Below are 18,283 nucleotides of genomic sequence, written 5' to 3'. Positions count from 1 at the left end.
TCTGAAGTCTTAGCCAACTAATCTAAAAACATTGAGCATTGAGTTTCCCTTATATTTTCTGAATTCAGCGAGAACTGATTAACCCATTTAGAAAGAGCTGAACCTATCTTTATATGTAGCTAATTATGTTCTAATGCATACATTCAGCAATGCCATGAGGCTGTCCATCTGCAAACTGCCAGAAATAAGCTGTCCAAATTCAGAGAATGTCTTATTTTAAGGCTTAAAAATGACACTGATTTAAAGATTGCTTTTGCTGATTTGATAAACTGTAAGTTGAAATAATTACATTAATGTAGCACATTGTCATGCCAACAATTTTTCTAAAAAGATAAAAGAAAAAACATAGTTGCCTTTAACCTGTATGTGTTAACAGAATAAAGCGTGGTTTTGAAAGTCAATTTCTGACCACCTTCAAAGTGCTACACTAGAAAAAAGTGAGTGGAAAAGAAAGTGTTAAGTGTCAACTTCCCCTAGGTGAATGACACCTTCTAGGACAATGTATAAGGGTAAGAGATTCCAAGGATTGGGAAAGAAATGCCATTTTTAGGTGGTCTCCCGCAGTTGTCTCTTTACCAAGAGTGGGTAAAAATAGCAAAGAAATAAGGACACAGTTCAAAAGTTAGTAGGATAGTCAATCCATACAAATGACCCACTTGGGAGGTGAGACTGCACTGCAGACGGGGAAGAGTCATCAATGAAGAGCCCAGGAAACAGGGAGAAGCACAAGGCCCTGAAGCAAGGCAGAGGAGAACTAATTTTGAGAGTTTCAAGCCCTTTCCAGGGGAGTTCTTTGACAGGAGGCTTAGCCTGGTCCCTCGAGGGGCTAAAGGGTATCATCAGATGCTACTCACCGCCACAAGTCTTCTGCCTTCAGGATGGGCCCTTTTGTCTTTTCCTAGTGTTTCCAAAATGGAGAAATATATAGATGGTTTCGTTCTTTCTTTCTCAACTTTGACCACAGTTTTAATCTCGACTTCATTAGAACACCATCTATTTGTCATCACCACAACCAGCAGTAATAAGAAAAATAATTCCTACAGTAGTAAATCCTTGCTTAACAGATTTTTATTTTAAAATAGGCTTGACTTTTTTTTTTCATTTTAAAGAAAAGTTTTTGGCAACAGGTAGATCACACCTGAATCTGTTGGGTTCTATATTTTTAAACAGTTCTGACATATTTTTTTTCTTTTTATAACACATGCTGAGTGGGAATGGATCATGGCCAGTCCTAAAATACGGGACTGGGCAGCTCTTGGAATTTCAAAGGCAGTACAGTCATAGCAAGGTTTCTAATAGGATGAATATAAATTAAGAGAAATATTTTATTTATTATTTTTAAAGTTTTATTTACAGAAAGACTTAAGTAGACATAAGTAAATCAAAATGGGAAATGTTTCTGGTTTAAACAAACATTGGAATTTAAAACAACAAAAATTTTCTAACTTATAAAACAACTCAACCTAAAGTTACTCAATGAGAATTTAATAATCAACAATAGTTTTTCTTTGAAAAAACTCATGAGTCATAATGGTTCACAGTACAAAGTAAGTGACAGGCCAAGATACAAAATAGCTTTATTTTGAATTTTCTGGTCCTTGTCAAGTTATTCTTGATTACATCTGAATCATTAAAGCTTAGAATATTTTTTTAATGCTGATATGTGATGGCCCTAGTCCCTGAGTGATACCTGGCAAGAAAATATGCCTAATATTCATAAATCAGAGCCATGGCGTTTCAAAAAAGAAAAAGAAATGGAAAGGGAAATTTTGCTGTTTTTAAGGACATTAATGTTGTTGGGTGGGTATTTGATGGCCCAGAAAGGGGTGGTAAGTTTCTAGGACTTTTGGCCTTGAATAGAAGACCCTTGGGTTACCTGAACTGACAAACTAATGCTAAAACAATTCTTTTAAACAAACCATCATGAACCTCACACGGAAGGTAAAAACCCATCACAGTGCAGCTCCACAAACAGCCTGGTGTTGTCAAATTGCAGGTAACCTCGGCAAGGTTTTTAGTCCTCTAATGCTTTCGCTTCCACACAAGGGACTGTAAAAATAGGAGCTCTTGGATGCATTAGAGGAGACCTTTCTCCTCTCACTGAACAACACTTTATTTTGCTTCATTCAGTGATCCAAGCATTGCCCCTTTACTCCCGTCACAGTGTTTTCTATATTAACACTATTTTTTTTCAGATGCATCCATCTAGACCATCCAAATCTGTACATATTAACATTGCTGAGCAGCAACTCTGGGAGGATGTTCACCCTGACCTTTCCTTTTCCTGACACAGTCTCCATAACAGTTTCCATTTCCAGGTTTATTTTTGATATCATAGATGTTGCTATAACAGCCAACAGCCTTTGCCTTTAGGTTTCTCTTCTCAACTCTAGAAATAATTCCTCCTCTAACAATTGATGGAGTGAAAAACCTGTGAGAATTACAGGCGTCAGTGCACTGGAAATTTTCTCTGCTTATTGTATTGCCCAAGTACTGAAAGATCAAAATATAGGTTTACGAACAAAACTATATTGGCTAAAACCGTGCGTTTTCTACAAAATTCTAGCTTTCCTTTTTTCCCTTTCTCTTACACATACCCAAAATTACATACATAGATAATTTTATACTTCATTAAGAAGTGTTTCTCTATAAAATTTCCTTTATTCAGTAGCACACAGTAAAAAGAACTTGGTGAAAAAAAACCTGGAAATAACCTAAATATCCATCCACAGTAGACTGCGTAAATGAACTGTTACATTCATACATAAAATACTATACAATATGAAAACACAATGTGCTACATTTTCTTTTAATAAAACATATATTAACTAAAATAAACCAAAGGAGCAGAGTTGAATGTACAGTATGCCATATATTATAGAAATAATTATGTAAGTGTTTATATACAGTCTGCCATATGAATTAGAAGTATTTAAACAGATACATAAGAAACTATTCAGTTGCCTTTAGGAAGTAGATATAGGGAACATTAGTTATAGGTGAGTTGAGATCTTTTATTTCAATTCTGTCTGCTCTTTTTAGTTTTGTTTGCCATATTCATATATTACTTGTATTAGACATATACATTAAAAAGAAGGCTTACCTGAAGACAGGAATAAAGACACAGACCTACTGGAGAACACACTTGAGGATATGGGGAGGGGGAAGGGTGAGCTGTGACAAAGCAAGAGAGAGGCATGGACATATATACACTACCAAACGTTAAGGCAGATAGCTAGTGGGAAGCAGGCGCATAGCACAGGGAGATCAGCTCGGCGCTTTGTGACCGCCTGGAGGGGTGGGATACAGAGGGTGGGAGGGAGGGAGACGCAAGAGGGAAGGGATATGGGAACATATGTATATGTATAACTGATTCACTTTGTTATAAAGCAGAAACTAACACACCATTGTAAAGCAATCATACCCCAATAAAGATGTTAAAAAAAAAAAAAGGCTTACCTGGATTTTTTTGAACATTCCAACTGACATCCAGTTCAATTCCATGATTACTGAAAAAAATGGAGGCACACACATTATATAGTGTGGTGTTGTGGAAGGAAACTCCAGAACTTTAGATTTTATTGAACATGTCATTTTATGACCATGTGTAAATCACTCATCTACTGATACCTGATTTGCCTCATCTGTAAAATGTGAAAAAGTAGCTCCATCTACCACAACTTTCATTTACCACTCAGTGTTGTGATGGAAATAAAGTCCCTTGTGAATCTTGCAGGGCTACCGTATACAGGTGTGAAATTTTGTAATAGAGATCATGTTCACTTTCAGATCTCACATTAATTGAATCTGACTTTATCCCAGGATTTTCACATTTGTTCTTACTTGGTATTTTTCAGTGGGAAGCTATATTCCACTAACATCTGAGTAGTAAGAAGAACCATGATCACGATAGTATATGCCTAATCTAAAATTGCAAATTCTGGTAACAGGTACATAAATGAATAAACTGTATTAATTGAAAAATGTAGTTAATAGATACATGACATTGTAATAAATTCACTCGTAAATTTTTCTGCTTACCTACCTATAATAATAACAAAAGTTGTTGTTTACTAAATACGAAGCATGGTCCAGAAACTTAATGATGTTATATTTGTTACTTATTTCTCAGACCACATTTTTAGGTAATTATTACTAGTATCATTGTTTGGGTAAACAAAGTAAGAGTGAATAATGTTAATTTCCTTGTCCTGGGTCACACAAGTAGTGACTGAAGTCTGATTATGACTCAAATCTGTCCAAATATCTTTTCCCATCCTAAACTATCAGGCTTAAACCAAATTTCAACCCACATCCATCTCTCCACCTCCTATTATCTTAAGCGACACCACCAACTATAATGTCTACTCTGAGGACTGTGATCTTTTTTTTAGTGGGACTATAAGTAGAAAATTCTACCTTTATGGAAATCTGGTAGTTCTTTTAAGGAATATTATTCATACTCTATAAGCCAAACTTTTATGAATTTACCACGTTTGTAACCAAACTTTCAGAGATGGGGACATGACTTTACACTCAGAGGTGCTCATTTTGCCATCATAGCAGCAATTCATGTGTCTAACACAAGTGTCTAACACAAATATCTAAATATGTAATACATCTTGGTATTGAAGTACATATGGAATGATAGGCAGCTTTTAATAATCATTCTTTTGTAAAACTTTTAGTGATACTGAAAAAAGTTTATGACAATGCAATGTAAAGTTGGAAATACATGTGTGTATAAAATAGAAAAAGATGACTGCTAGGAAAATCATCAAATTATAAGCATGTAAGTAGTGGTTGTTTCTGTTTTCTTCTTAATATTGTGGTATGTATTTAATATTTACAAAAATAAGAATACATTATTTTTATAATTTAAAGAGTTTTTTTAAAAATTAAGATAAATAATATCTAATCATACCAAATCTTTCATTCTTAAGTTGCTTCATTCTCTTTAAGCTTGAGACTCTAAGCATACGACTATGCAACCACCTCTAATAGACAAAATGAAACGAAAACAAAGTTTTATGTGTAAAATCTTTGTCTTATATTGCTTAACTGTTGGTACCCTTGATTCTTAAAGACTAGAGATTTCTGATGTTACATTTCTTCTATAAATATTTCTAAGAACCATAATACTCATTGAATGTTGGAACAATATCTCTAAATGCCTAAGGTAACTTCCATTTTTTAAAACATGAACTACAGTTGTTCATTTTATTAAACTTGACTCTATTTCCAGACCTTTGCTATAATGCAGTAAACTCATTTTTGTGTCTTTGAGCACACATGCAAGTAAACCTAAAACATACAACACCTTGCTCCACCATTGCTGGGTCAAAAGGTGTGGTCGGTTTTAAAGTTCAGACACTGCTAAGGTATTATCCAAAGGTAATGCACCTGTATATATACTTGTATATACATATATAATTTTTTTTCAACCCTTTAAAAATGTAAAATAAATAAAAAATCTTAGCTCATTAGTCATACACAGTATGTTTTGGGTAGATCCTCTTTAGACCTAGAAGTAACACTTCACTTCTGCTCTTGATGTCTTGGTGAGAACTGGTCACATCGCCCCTGCTAGATGTGGGAGGACTAGGAAATGTGGTGGACTTGTATGCTCATTAAGAGAATGGGGTTGATCCAAATCTCATCAGTCCTGCCATCAGCACCATTTCCTTAGGCTTTGCTTAGAATTCTTTTTGACCTTGGTTTAGGATAGGATCCCTCGTTATTAAATACATGCTATCTGGGGCTCCTGACATCCATAATACTTTTCTTGCTACCACTAATTAATGAAAGGGGAAATGATTTACTGGCAACCTAGAGAGAATTAGTATAATCCAAGAGTTTAACCAGGTTTCATGTTCAATTTCTCACTTATTTCAGTGATTGAAGGAAGAGGGTGAATGAATAAATCATTTCAAGAATCCACAAGTCTTAATTCATGTCCAAGAGGGCAACAGCAGTGTTTCCTGCCAGGTGTGAGGAGCGATTCTAGTTGGAGTGTCAGGGAATCAGGCTGATTAAGCAGCTTTGAACTTCTATTCTCTTTCTGCATCTAAGAACCTGAGGAAACTGAACAGATTTTGTATAACTGTGGCAAATAAATCCTCACCTACTTCTGAATTCAGCAGATATCAAGGTTAAGTGAAAAACAGAACAATTCTAGATAATCATTTCAATAAATTTGAAGGGATGAATTTCTATAATAAAAAAACAGCTGAACTTTTCATAAATAAATTCATAATTATTCTAAAGGAATTAGTAAAAAATTAAATGCCTGTTTATTTCTGTTTATTCACATCTTCGTAATTTCAACAGTGAAAGTAATTTTATAGAATAGTATTGGGACAGTTACCAGAGGGGAAAGTATTTGGAGAAACTGAAAATCACTCTATGTTTGTTGTTCTAAAAAAATGTCATTTTCTTCTCCCAGGGGAACACATTTTTGCTGGTTTTTGCTGTGCTGTCACAAGGTACTTTGTACTTACCCTGCAGTCCTCAGTAAATACCAACTGAATGACCTCTGAGGGAGATGACTTTAATTCCACCTCTGTTTCTAATTTCCTCACCAGCCAATTCTTGATAGAAAGTCTGAGCTTTAATGATACAGGACAATAGAGACAGTAACATTATACTGCCTTCCATAGAGAAATGGGGGGAAATTTTTTTTAAGAACAACATAGTGCAGTTTCTTAGGGCTACATCTTTGCTATACTCTGCTTGCTTTGAGACGGTGAGCCTAAACCAGCATAACTTTTTAAAGAAAGTTCTGGATGACTGAACTCATATTTCTCCATACAGCTTGCCATCTGTCCTTTTATAATTCTTTTTGTTTTTAATTTGGTTACATCCTCAGAAAATCCTAAGATTTCCATGTGAAAGTTATGCCATAAAAGATGCTGTTTGAGGGCAGGGACTGACTATGGCATGCATTTGTAATGCTAACATTTTCTAGTGCTGTGGTTTTCACACAACGAAGGCATAATATTTAGAATGAGGACAATTTCTTTTCTCATACAAGAGGCTTTTGATTGAATCAGTGCACATGGCTATTGTGCTGCAATAAGTATCTTTCCCATTCCAAAATTCTTCGCTCTCACCCTTTACCTCACTGGGAACATAACACATGCTCACCTACCCATCCAGCTGAATAAAAAACGTACTTCTCTTTTGAGTGAAGAATTTAAAGTTGTAAAATGAAAATTTCCAAGGGTTCCATCTTCCTCTGAAATCGCACTGTCCCTAATCATACATGTTTTTATGAGCTTTAATACTGTACATTGGATTTTTATGCCCCATCTTCTTCCAGCTGATCACAAACTCCTTAAGATAACAAGCATTTATCAGTCTATTTTTTCCAGAGCACCCAGCAGAAATCCTTGCACATAATAAATATCCAGTAAGTGTGTGAATTTTATATGAATATAAAAGTAAAGGGCAAACATTTTTCCTTAAGTTATTTCCCAAACTAGAGATTCAAATAGTTGAATGATTATTTGAGGAACGTCCAAAAACTAAGGTAAACAGGCTTTTTTTTCTTGGACACGATCATTGTGAACAAAAATGAAAGTACTATTCTAAAGATTAGGTAATACATTACTTTCTAGTTCAAATATCCAAGGCCTTAAAAGAAGCTGTTTTATGAAAATGGTGCATGCTCTATCTTCTGTTGCTGATCACTTTTCCCTCACATTTCCCACAAATATTTACAGAATTTAAAATGATGAATAAATGAATGTCAAATTAAAAATATCTCTTCTAGGCCTTCTCCACCTTGAGAAGCTGGATCACAAGCGCTAAAGCCATTTCTGCTTCCCTGTGTACGTGTTGCTGGCTGGTTAGATGGCTGATAAAGTACAGTAAGCCCTTATCCTCAGAAGGTGCATTGCTCAAAACCTGATGTGAGTGAAATACGCCAGACAGAGAAAGTCAAAGACTCATGGTATCACTTATATGTTGAATCTGAAAAAAAAAAAAAATCAAACTCATAGAAATAAAGAGTAGAAAAGTGGTCACCGGGGACTGGGCAGGGGTGTGGGGAGCATGGGGGAAATAGGAGAGGATGGTAAAAGGGTACAAACTTTCAGCTATGAGATGAATACGGTTGGAAGGTTGGAGGATCTAATGTAACATGGTGACTATAGTTCATAACACTGTATTATATAATGTAAGTTTGCTAAGAGAGTAGAAATGAAATGTTCTCACCAAAAAAAAAGAAAAATCCAAAAAACCAAATGCATAGATATATACATATATATGTGTAAACAGATAGATAGATATACCTCAGTAAAGCTAGAAAAGAAAACTTCATGTATACAGACCATAAAAGTCACTGAAACAAGATGTCATCATGGGAAAAAACAGTAAAACTTGTCTCTTTTCAGTTCAATGGTCCACGTTCAAATATTATCCACACAAGATTTCCCATCTCACTGCCTGGGAGGTATTTGAAGTTCAAAGATACCAAAAATGTGACAAAACAGAAAACACCTCTAAAACAGAAACACAGCAGAATTAGTAGGTGTTTTCTGGATGAGTCAGTAAGTTTCAGACTTTCTTTACATTTATTTAATTTCTTGGCAATTCAGTTTTTTTGTTTTATTCATATTTTAATTTAATTTAATTTATTTATTTATTTTTGGCTGCATTGGGTCTTCGCTGCTGCTCGCGGGCTTTTCTCTAGTTGCGGTGAGCGGGGACTACTCTTCGTTGAGGTACGCGGGCTTCTCATTGTGGTGGCTTCTCTTGTTGCAGACCGTGAGCTCTAGGCACACGGGCTTCAGTAGTTGCGACACGTGGACTCAGTAGTTGTGGCTCACGGGCTCTAGAGCACAGGCTCAGTATTTGTGGCTCACAGGCCTACTTGTGCCACAGCATGTGGGATCTTCCCAGACCAGGACTCGAACCAGTGTCCCCTGCATTGGCAGGCAGATTCTTAACCACTGCACCACCAGAGAAGTCCTTGTTGGTTTTTTATGATTTGCATTTCTCTGCACAGAGATAAGGAAAGCAAGCAAAATAACTTTGCTAATTCTAATCATGAAGTCACATCATTTTTTTCACGATTTTAAGCGGTCTGGAGATGGCAGTTAAACCCTATATGACTTTGGTACCTTAAAATATAGCAACTATGTCTTTGAGAACCTTGAGGAACTACCAAACTTATGAACGTTACAAACTACTAAAGTTATGTAAAGAGGCTGATTAGGACTAAGACTTAATAAGTCTTACTATTATGTTCCTGTCTCGAGGCAAAGTCATCAGTTAGAGAACTCTGCTCAGATATCACTATAATTATAATTTTTGTGAATTAATTTATATCTACATAATACCTATTCCTTGGACTTATTGGTATCTAAGAATGATGACATGGGACAAAGACAGACTCTCTGGACACTTCTTTCCATAAATATTGACAGTGTTCAAGGAGTATTTGAGGGACTTCACTGGTGGCGCAGTCATTAAGAATCCGCCTGCCAATGCAGGGGACACGTGCACGAGCCCTGGTCTGGGAAGATCCCACATGCTGCGGAGCAACTAAACCTGTACATCACAACTACTGAGCCTGCACTCTAGAGCCCGTGAGCCACAACTACTGAGCCCGTGTGCCACAACTACTGAAGCCCGAGCACCTAGAGCTTGTGCTCCGCAACAAGAGGAGCCACCGCAGTGAGAAGCCCACGCACTGCAATGAAGTGTAGCCCCTGCTTGCCACAACGAAGACCCAACACAGCCAAAAATAAATAATAAATAAATTTATTCTTTTAAAAAAAGTGTTTGAGATTAGCCATTGCTTGCATCTTTCCCATGAAACACTGCTTAATGATGGCTTTAGTATGCTTCTACGAGCTTGTCAAGAATCTGAACTTAGGACAGTATTGAGCTTTCTACAAGCTGTTCTTATCTATTATTTATATTCTAAATGGGTATTTTTTCAATGAATTCTTAATTTCTGAAATGTCTAAAGATTTGAAAATTACAGGTTTTACCTCAGCAAACAGTTCTTTCCATAGACAGATGAAAATATACTGACACGGAGACAGGAAACAGTTTCTAAATGGTTAGGATCTGACTGCATATTTGCAAGTGAGTATTCTAGTGAATCGTGTAACATCAACTTTCCTTATGTCTACATGGAATAAAGACCTTCATCGTATTCTCAGAGACACAAACTCCTTCCACCTTTTTAAACCCCTGTAGCACACGAAGCTTTCTGTTCAAGGCTTCTATTTAAAGTCTTTTCTTTATTATGTTCCTACAGGGATTTCAAGGGTTGCTTCTAGATCTCTTTCTTTCTACTTCAGTTTTGAAAAAATTCTACTGGGGTTTCTATTTTTATGTTACTTCACCAGATGTCCAAACCATTTAAGACATGGCCTCTAAATCCTTGACAGCTATTTGAGAGTGTTAGTATGTTCTCAATTCATTTCGGTTTTTGTCTGAGCTTGTCTTGCATTTTGCTGTGGAAAGAATAAAACAAACATCTAAGGAGGGGGGGGGTCAACTGGGTGCAAGTCACACTGCTAAGCACTGGGGGACAGTAATAATAAGACCTGTTCCTGCTTAAGAACTCAGACAAATAGAAGAGGGTATAATTTGTTACCATTTTTTATAAAGTCTAAGAAATTGACCTCTACAGTTTGGACTAACTCTCTTCTATCCGTTTTGAATTTCTGCTAGTCCATTCAGTACCAGTGACTGAATTCTATAGTTGTACATTCATTATTTTTATTTTTATTGAATATCTTAGGGTGAATAAGACCTTGTGACTCCTTTTACCCCACTTGCCTCTTATGAAGGCCTCTGGCAAACTTAGTGTCCTGTCTTGTAGCCAGTATTCTAACTAAGCATATCCATCAAGTCTCTAATCTAATACTTAACCAAAAAGCTGATGGGCTACTCACTACCACTTTTCTTCCAAATTTAATGTCATTGGTAAATATATGTATGCCTCTTTCCTAATCCTGGTCTGATTGGCGTAATTTGTTCAGACGGATAAACACAAAACTGTAAAAATGTTAAAAGTTGCTAATTTGCTTTTCCTGTCACAAGGATTCAGAACAAGTGATTTCATGTTTACCTTAAGGTTTTAGGCTAATTATCACAAACAAAGGAATGCCATCATCTTGGATTGGATTTCACCAGAGTCAACCTACTCATTTTCAAGAAGTAAGTATATTTATAAACTTTTATAAATATGTAACTCTGACATGTAAGCTGGGTATATAGTTGAAATAACTGATGATACTAGAGTAGCTACAAAGGATATTCATAAGGAAAAGTGTTGTATATATAATAAAAATTATTAATACTACTACTAATAATTATAACTATTATTGAGTTTTTATTGTATGTCAGATTCTAAGGTAGGCACTTTGTCTAACTAAAGACTTTTAGTTGGGTTTGACAAAAGACAAAAGTCTGAAACGTAAGAGTCTATGAAAGCAGAGAAGAGTCAGGGTAGAACCTGCAACCTGTGCAGTCACTCCAGGCGCCCCCCCCTAGGTTTAATGCTTTTCAGGAGCCATGCTGAAACTCTGAATAATTTTATCTTTTAACTAATGTTTGGTAAGTGAAGTCCAATGGGAAAATGTAGCATGTATATGAGCAGAGAAGATAAACGCTGTCTTTCCTTTCTGTCTCATTCACATATAACCTTTGCAAGGCCCAGTGAGTACAGAATCCAAGTGAATCCACGATGTATTTGAGTTTAGTAGGACTCAAGGTCCCACACAATACAAGTGTACTTCTCTAAGACTAAGGGAGACACTGACAGCCCATGAGAGCCCGTGCTTTTTGTCAAACTAGAACTTGCTTCACGTGCAGGGAGAAAGGCAGTGGCATTCTAAGAAACACAAACTACCAAGGAACCCTACTGTATCCTTTCTGACTCATGATACCTTCCTATATTTGCCCATCACTTAACACTGATAAGGATGAAAAGGAAGAAAAGGGAAAGGTAGAGCAACCATACTTTTTCTTTCAATCCTTCCTTACTCATCAGTAAGCCAAAGGTAAATGGCATTGATAGAATGTGTGCTTATCAAAAAATGAAATAAAAAGTTGCATTAGTTTTGTCCAGCATTTCTACTCTTCTGGTGTAAGCATATACAAGATATGCAATACAAATTGTGTAATTTCATTAATAATGCACACAAGTGAAATGCTCTTATATTATCATTTAAAACTGGCATTATGAACAATACAAAGATGAATGTTAAAATTCACGTTAATATTTTAACTTTTTTTTCTTTACTTGGAGTGATATTGAATAGCAAATAAAAACATTATGGAAAGTCTAAAGGCAGACTGAGGAAGAAAAGAAAAAACATAGTTTAGTACTTTTAGTGATGTTTTTCTTGCTTTTTTAACATGGAACCCACATTTTCATTCTGTACAGGACCTCACAAATTATGTAGCTGGCCCTGCCAGTGGTGATGACGGCACTCTCCTTGTCAGGAACCCAGGTTCCTTCTATCCTGTTACTGCATGATTTGTGGGCTCTGCTGTATTGGTCCAAGATGCAGCATCTATTTCACAGCACATATGATGGCAAAACAGATGAAGGCAAAGAGAACATATGCTTTCTCTTTTGGTAAGTTTAAGAAAAATGCCACATGATTTTTCTGCCTTCTTTCGTAAATCAGAATGTAATCATAAGCACAAATACTGCAAGGGAAGCTGGGAAAAGGAAGTCTTTGGTGACCATGTGTTAAGCTAAAATTTGAGGCTCTATTATTAAAGAAAAAGAAGAGAATGGATGTTGGGACACAACTAGCTGTATCTACCACACATGCAAAGGAAAAAAAAAAAAAGGAGCCTATGAAAAATTACCAGTAGAAAGGCTGCAGGAGGCTGGGAATATTGTGAAAGTTGTGCTGTGAGAAAAAGAATGTCTATCAAAAATGCAGAGAAATGGAGAGAGAGAAACTAGATCAGTAACTATATATATTAGATAAAATAACAGAAGTAAAAGGGTATTAATTATTTGAAGAGAATTATAAAAAGAAGCCTAGGGCTTCCCTGGTGGTACAGTGGTTGAGAGTCCGCCTGCTGATGCAGGGGACATGGGTTCGTGCCCCGGTCTGGGAAGATCCCACATGCCGCGGAGCGGCTGGGCCCGTGAGCCATGGCTGCTGAGCCTGTGCGTCCAGAGCCTGTGCTCCACAACAGAAGAGGCCACAACAGTGAGAGGCCTGCGTACCACAAAAAAAAGAAGCCTACACTGTGGATTCACAAAGACCGAAAAATGTGGATTTCATCACTGTTTATGTGATTTGGGCAAATTACTTGATTTAAATTATTAATTCCTACTTCATAGCATTTCTTCTAAGGATAATCAATAATATGTCTAAAGTGCCTAACAGATGTATATCAGATACTAATTCAATTTTTATTTTACTTCATTTTCATTTTAAAAACAAAAACCTCTTTATTATTTTTATTAATTATACTGTGCTTTTTAAACCATGGCAGACACTTTATTTTGCATAAAGTATTTTTTTTTTTTTTTGCAGTATGCAGGCCTCTCACTGCCGTGGCCTCTCCCGTTGCGGACCACAGGCTCCGGACGCGCAGGCTCAGCGGCCATGGCTCACGGCCCCAGCAGCTCTGCGGCATGTGGGATCCTCCCGGACCGGGTCGCGAACCCGTGTCCCCTGCATCGGCAGGCGGACTCCCAACCACTGCACCACCAGGGAAGCCCGCATAAAGTATTTTTAAGTGAAACATAAATATGAACATCAATGCATCATAAGAAATTAAGACATTAATTCTAATAATCTGATGCATTAAAATTAGAAATATCTATATATATGTAAAGCACACAAACCTTAAAACAAAGCATTTCATTTTTATCTTAGCTAGTCTTAAACTATAACAAGGAGAGACTAATAGTCTTGAGATAATTTTTTCACATTTAAATTGATCATTTAGATGGTCACACCTAGCATCTTTGAATAATCCCTCTATTATATTAAGTAACTTACACCTCTGTTGCTAACCTGCTACTCTTCAGATATTTTGAATTCATTTTATGTTTTATCCTCTATGTCCAGTGTAATGCCATGTATAATTGGTACGTCATATTGTACAAAATCTTATAAACACGTTTAATAAAAGCCTGAACTTGAAGCATCTCAGCATTCTGAAGAACTAAATATTTAACTAGGTCTGTATTATTACCCCCATTTTATAGATGGAATCATAGGTACAAATGTATTAAATAATTTGCTAGAGAACGTAGATTTAGTCAATAGCAGAAATAAATTATAATACTCAGAATTTGCATTAGGAGAAAAAGTTCAGCAGAAATTTCTGCTACATCTGTATTCTACATAGAAAGCTAAATTGAAACTATTACTGCTCTCATTATTAATATTCATATCAAAATATGCTAGGTATTATACATGAAACGAGATAAAACCCCCTAACCCCAGCCCAACTATATATCTAACCCTCCCAGCTTATTACTAGTACATCCAAATGGGTGTTTTATCACCTTAATTATTTTTAAGAAATGACATCAATAGCAAAGAATCTTGTGAGTTTAATTGCTAAAGATAATAAATCTCATATTCACCCAAGTAGTATTAACCTTTTCTCCTATTATAAAAATAAAGTCAATATTTGAAAATGCATGATATGCCCCAAAAAAGAACTAAGGACATTATCTAAAAATTGGACAGCCGTATTAGTTATTAATTTGGGTTTTTACACACCAAGAGTAAACTTCAGTCATAATTTCTAAAATGTATTCTTATCCTGTATGGATGAGGCACCATGCTAGCTACATTGCATTCACCGTAAACAATCATCACAAAACTCCTGTGAAGTATATATTATCTGGTATATACATGTGGGGAAGAGCAGACTCTGAAAGGTAAGGAAATATGCCTAAAGACACATAGTTTGAGGGAAAATGGCATAGCTGGTTTTTAATTCAAGTAATTTCAGTTCTTTCTATTCCAACACAATTACTCATATTTTTATATATATATATATATATATATATGTATGTATGTATGTATGTATGGGTTTTTTTTGGTTTTTTTTTTTGCAGTACATCGGCCTCTCACTCTTGTGGCCTCTCCCGTTGCAGAGCACAGGCTCAGCGGCCATGGCTCACGGGACCAGCTGCTCCGTGGCATGTGGGATCTTCCCAGACTGGGGCACGAACCTGTGTCCCCTGCATCGGCAGGCGGACTCTCAACCACTGCGCCACCAGGGAAGCCCTACTCTCATATTTTTGTATAATTTATGACTAGTCTGAAAATAAAATATGCTTAAAATCCAAATATATTTGTACACTGTCCATTTCTAGTTTAGTTAATATTATTAAAATAACTGATATATTTGGATGTAGTTTTAAAATATTGTTTTCAACTGACAAATTATTTTCTTTTTCTGCTTTTTGTGGATTATTATTTTTTGTAAATTCTCTTTCATTTACCTTCCATTGGTTTGCAAGTTATACACTTGTTTGCCTCTTTTTAGTGGTTATCCCAAAATGTTTTAAATATACATGTTGTAATATAAGTTAAAAGCTAATCAGTGTCTCTTTAGCTGCTGTATGACTATACCAGGATTTATTTAATGGTCTTATAATGATTAACTTTAGATTATTTATTAATTACCTTTAGTATTTACCCAATATTCCTCTCTGATCAGTACGTTAAATGTTCTAATCTCAAGCTTCCCAGAAAATTCTGTATTACCATTAACTGTGGAATAATTCCACACATATACATACAGTGCTGCTCAACATCAGCCTGAAGAAAGTAACTGGTAGAAGGTAACAGTCTCATGAATTGTTCCTTCCCCAGTTCTGCAGAGGTTGTTCAATGCTGTGTAGCAGACTTTCTTAGATATCTGAAAAAGGAGATAGTCCATTCTCCATCATGCCTAATAACACTCTCAGACTCATGGCCCAGAGGCCAAATTTGTTTGAGCAGCACAAGTTTTAAAAATTGAGTCAATATTTTAAACTTAGGAAACTTTCACATAAAATTTTGCTTCCCTTGAAATAATTAGTGGGCAAACATTTGATTTAACTAATTTTATATGGGACTACACATACTATTGTATGACTGTTTTTTTTTTTCTTTTCTGAATCTCCTCATGATGTTTTTACCCAGCTCTCTGGGGTCTTTTCTTATTGATGGCTTAGAGCTCTTGATATAGAAAATATTTGCTTTCTAGTCTTTTACTTTGTGAATATCTTTCCCATTTTTTTCTTTGAATTCTGTCTTCATTATTCAACTGTGGTTTTAATTTGCATGTAGTTAAATTTTTTTAAGTTTAGATTCTGAATTTCATGGCATCGTTATCCCATCCTGGACTCAGGATTAAGAACACATCCATTCATATTCTCCTCTTGCATTTTTATGATTTCATTTTTGGAGTTAACCTAATCTTTAAGATAAAGAGGGAGGTAGAGAACTGAATTATCTACCCCCCAATAGTCAACTACTTTTTTCTTTTTTCTTTAGCGGCTATAGGGACATTTGTATTAATAATATGTATTGAATAATTCATTTTTCCCCATTGATTTGAAATGACATCTCTATGGGTTTCTTAACTCTATCTTCTATTCTTTTAATCTATCTTACTATCTCTATACCAGTATCATATTCTTTTAACTCATATCTTTAAATTGTGTTAAATATCTAATAAGGGCAAGTACTCATTTACATGATTCTTTCTCAAGATTTTCTGTGTATTCTTCTACATGAAATGATGTCATTTTATCAAGCTTCATATTAAAAACAAATAAGCAAAAAAACAAAAAAAAACAACCACAGGAAAAACAAGTAGTGCCCTGACTGTGATTATAGTAAATGTATCAAATAACATGCAGAAATATCTTTAAACTCTTGATACTTAATGTTTTTTCCTCATTTATCTGATATATTTACTGCAATTCCCAAAAAAGGCACCATAGCTTCAAGGGAAACCAGTGGTTTGAGAAGGATGTGAATGAAATAAGTCTTGTTATTTGAAGACAGCTAAGATCTACCATAAATACAGTACTAATTTCTTAACAGTATGTTTGTTTTTAAAAAATTCTTATTTTTTAATATCAAGACATTATCCCTATTTCCTAGATCCACTGAGTTTGTATCTGTGAAACTAGGGAATTTACCCCCAAAGTTTTGGGTCTCCACAGGGAGTATATCTGTCTCAGAACTCATTAATCTGCCTCAGACTTCTCAACACCAGGCTTTCCTGCTCCATAATCCTGCCAGTCTCTTTTGTGGCTGGAATTTAGACTCTGGTTAGAGTGATGAAACTTACGTGAGTCCTAGTAGAGGCAGGTGGATGCTAGCATTACATATGTTGTTCCAATTGAGGGATCTGAGACTTTTTTATACTTTGAATTTCCTGTAGCCAGGGAGGTATATATGTTGTTGCACAGACAAAGCATGCTTTAGGAAAATCCCTTAAAGACATTTATGAGTGTATGCTAGAAATATTAGGAATCTTCTATCTTTATATGTGCTGTGCAAAGTTAGAAAGTAGTTGCATTTTTATAATAAAGTGTAATCTCATTAACAGTTAAAACTGTAACTTTGTGTTCCATCCTGTTTTCAACAGAAGAGTCAAACAGAATCATTACCAAGATTATCCATTTTTGCTCAACATCACCCCATGTATTCTACTCATATTTTCTTGATTTAAAAGTTACTGAGGGCTTCCCTGGTGGCGCAGTGGTTGAGAGTCCACCTGCCGAAGCAGGGGACACGGGTTCGTGCCCTGGTCTGGGAGGATCCCACGTGCCGCGGAGCAGCTGGGCCCGTGAGCCATGGCCGCTGGGCCTGCGCTCCAGAGCCTGTGCTCCGCAACGGGAGAGGCCACAGCAGTGAGAGGCCCACGTACCAGGAAAAAAAAAAACAACAACAACAGTTACTGAAAGAGACCCCCCAGAGAGACTGTATTTCATTGTGAAAATATTTGATTCTATTTCTTTAGCACTTTAAAATACTTTGACACATCTTTTAATTCCACCTTAAAATATTTGCATTTGGATCAGCACATAATACAGTGCATAATTTTTCTCCCTGCCTACTAAGATAGGCTCTGTAAAAGAAAATATACATTATATGCCTCTAAACCTTTATGAAATCAAAGTAAACATTTGTATATGAAATTTCACTTCTCAAACATGTTGACACGAAGGGGGTTTTAAAAGCAATCATAAATGCCTGAGTTAGGAAGAAAACAAACGTTCTTTTCTTGAGGAAGTGATAAGTCAAGGGATTAATCCTCACCT

At 35.9% G+C, this 18,283-nt stretch overlaps 1 long non-coding RNA gene across 1 annotated transcript in view; it reads right to left on the bottom strand.

The window, feature by feature from the left end:
* Window positions 1-439: 439 nt before the first annotated feature.
* The window catches only part of LOC111174596 (uncharacterized), a 31,746-nt gene continuing 13,902 nt past the window's right edge, over window positions 440-18,283 (bottom strand). The window contains exons 2-3 of the long non-coding RNA XR_002644514.3: window positions 3,460-3,509; window positions 440-898 (exon numbers count right to left, since the gene is read on the bottom strand). This is a non-coding gene — a long non-coding RNA (uncharacterized LOC111174596). The remainder of the gene's footprint in view (window positions 899-3,459; window positions 3,510-18,283) is intronic.

The sequence above is a fragment of the Delphinapterus leucas genome, chromosome 6 (assembly GCF_059928025.1).
Source record: "Delphinapterus leucas isolate spDelLeu-1000000601 "Yukka" chromosome 6, BTC_Dleu_Yukka2, whole genome shotgun sequence".
Taxonomy (NCBI): domain Eukaryota; kingdom Metazoa; phylum Chordata; class Mammalia; order Artiodactyla; family Monodontidae; genus Delphinapterus; species Delphinapterus leucas.
This window is presented reverse-complemented; position numbering and strand designations above follow the sequence as displayed.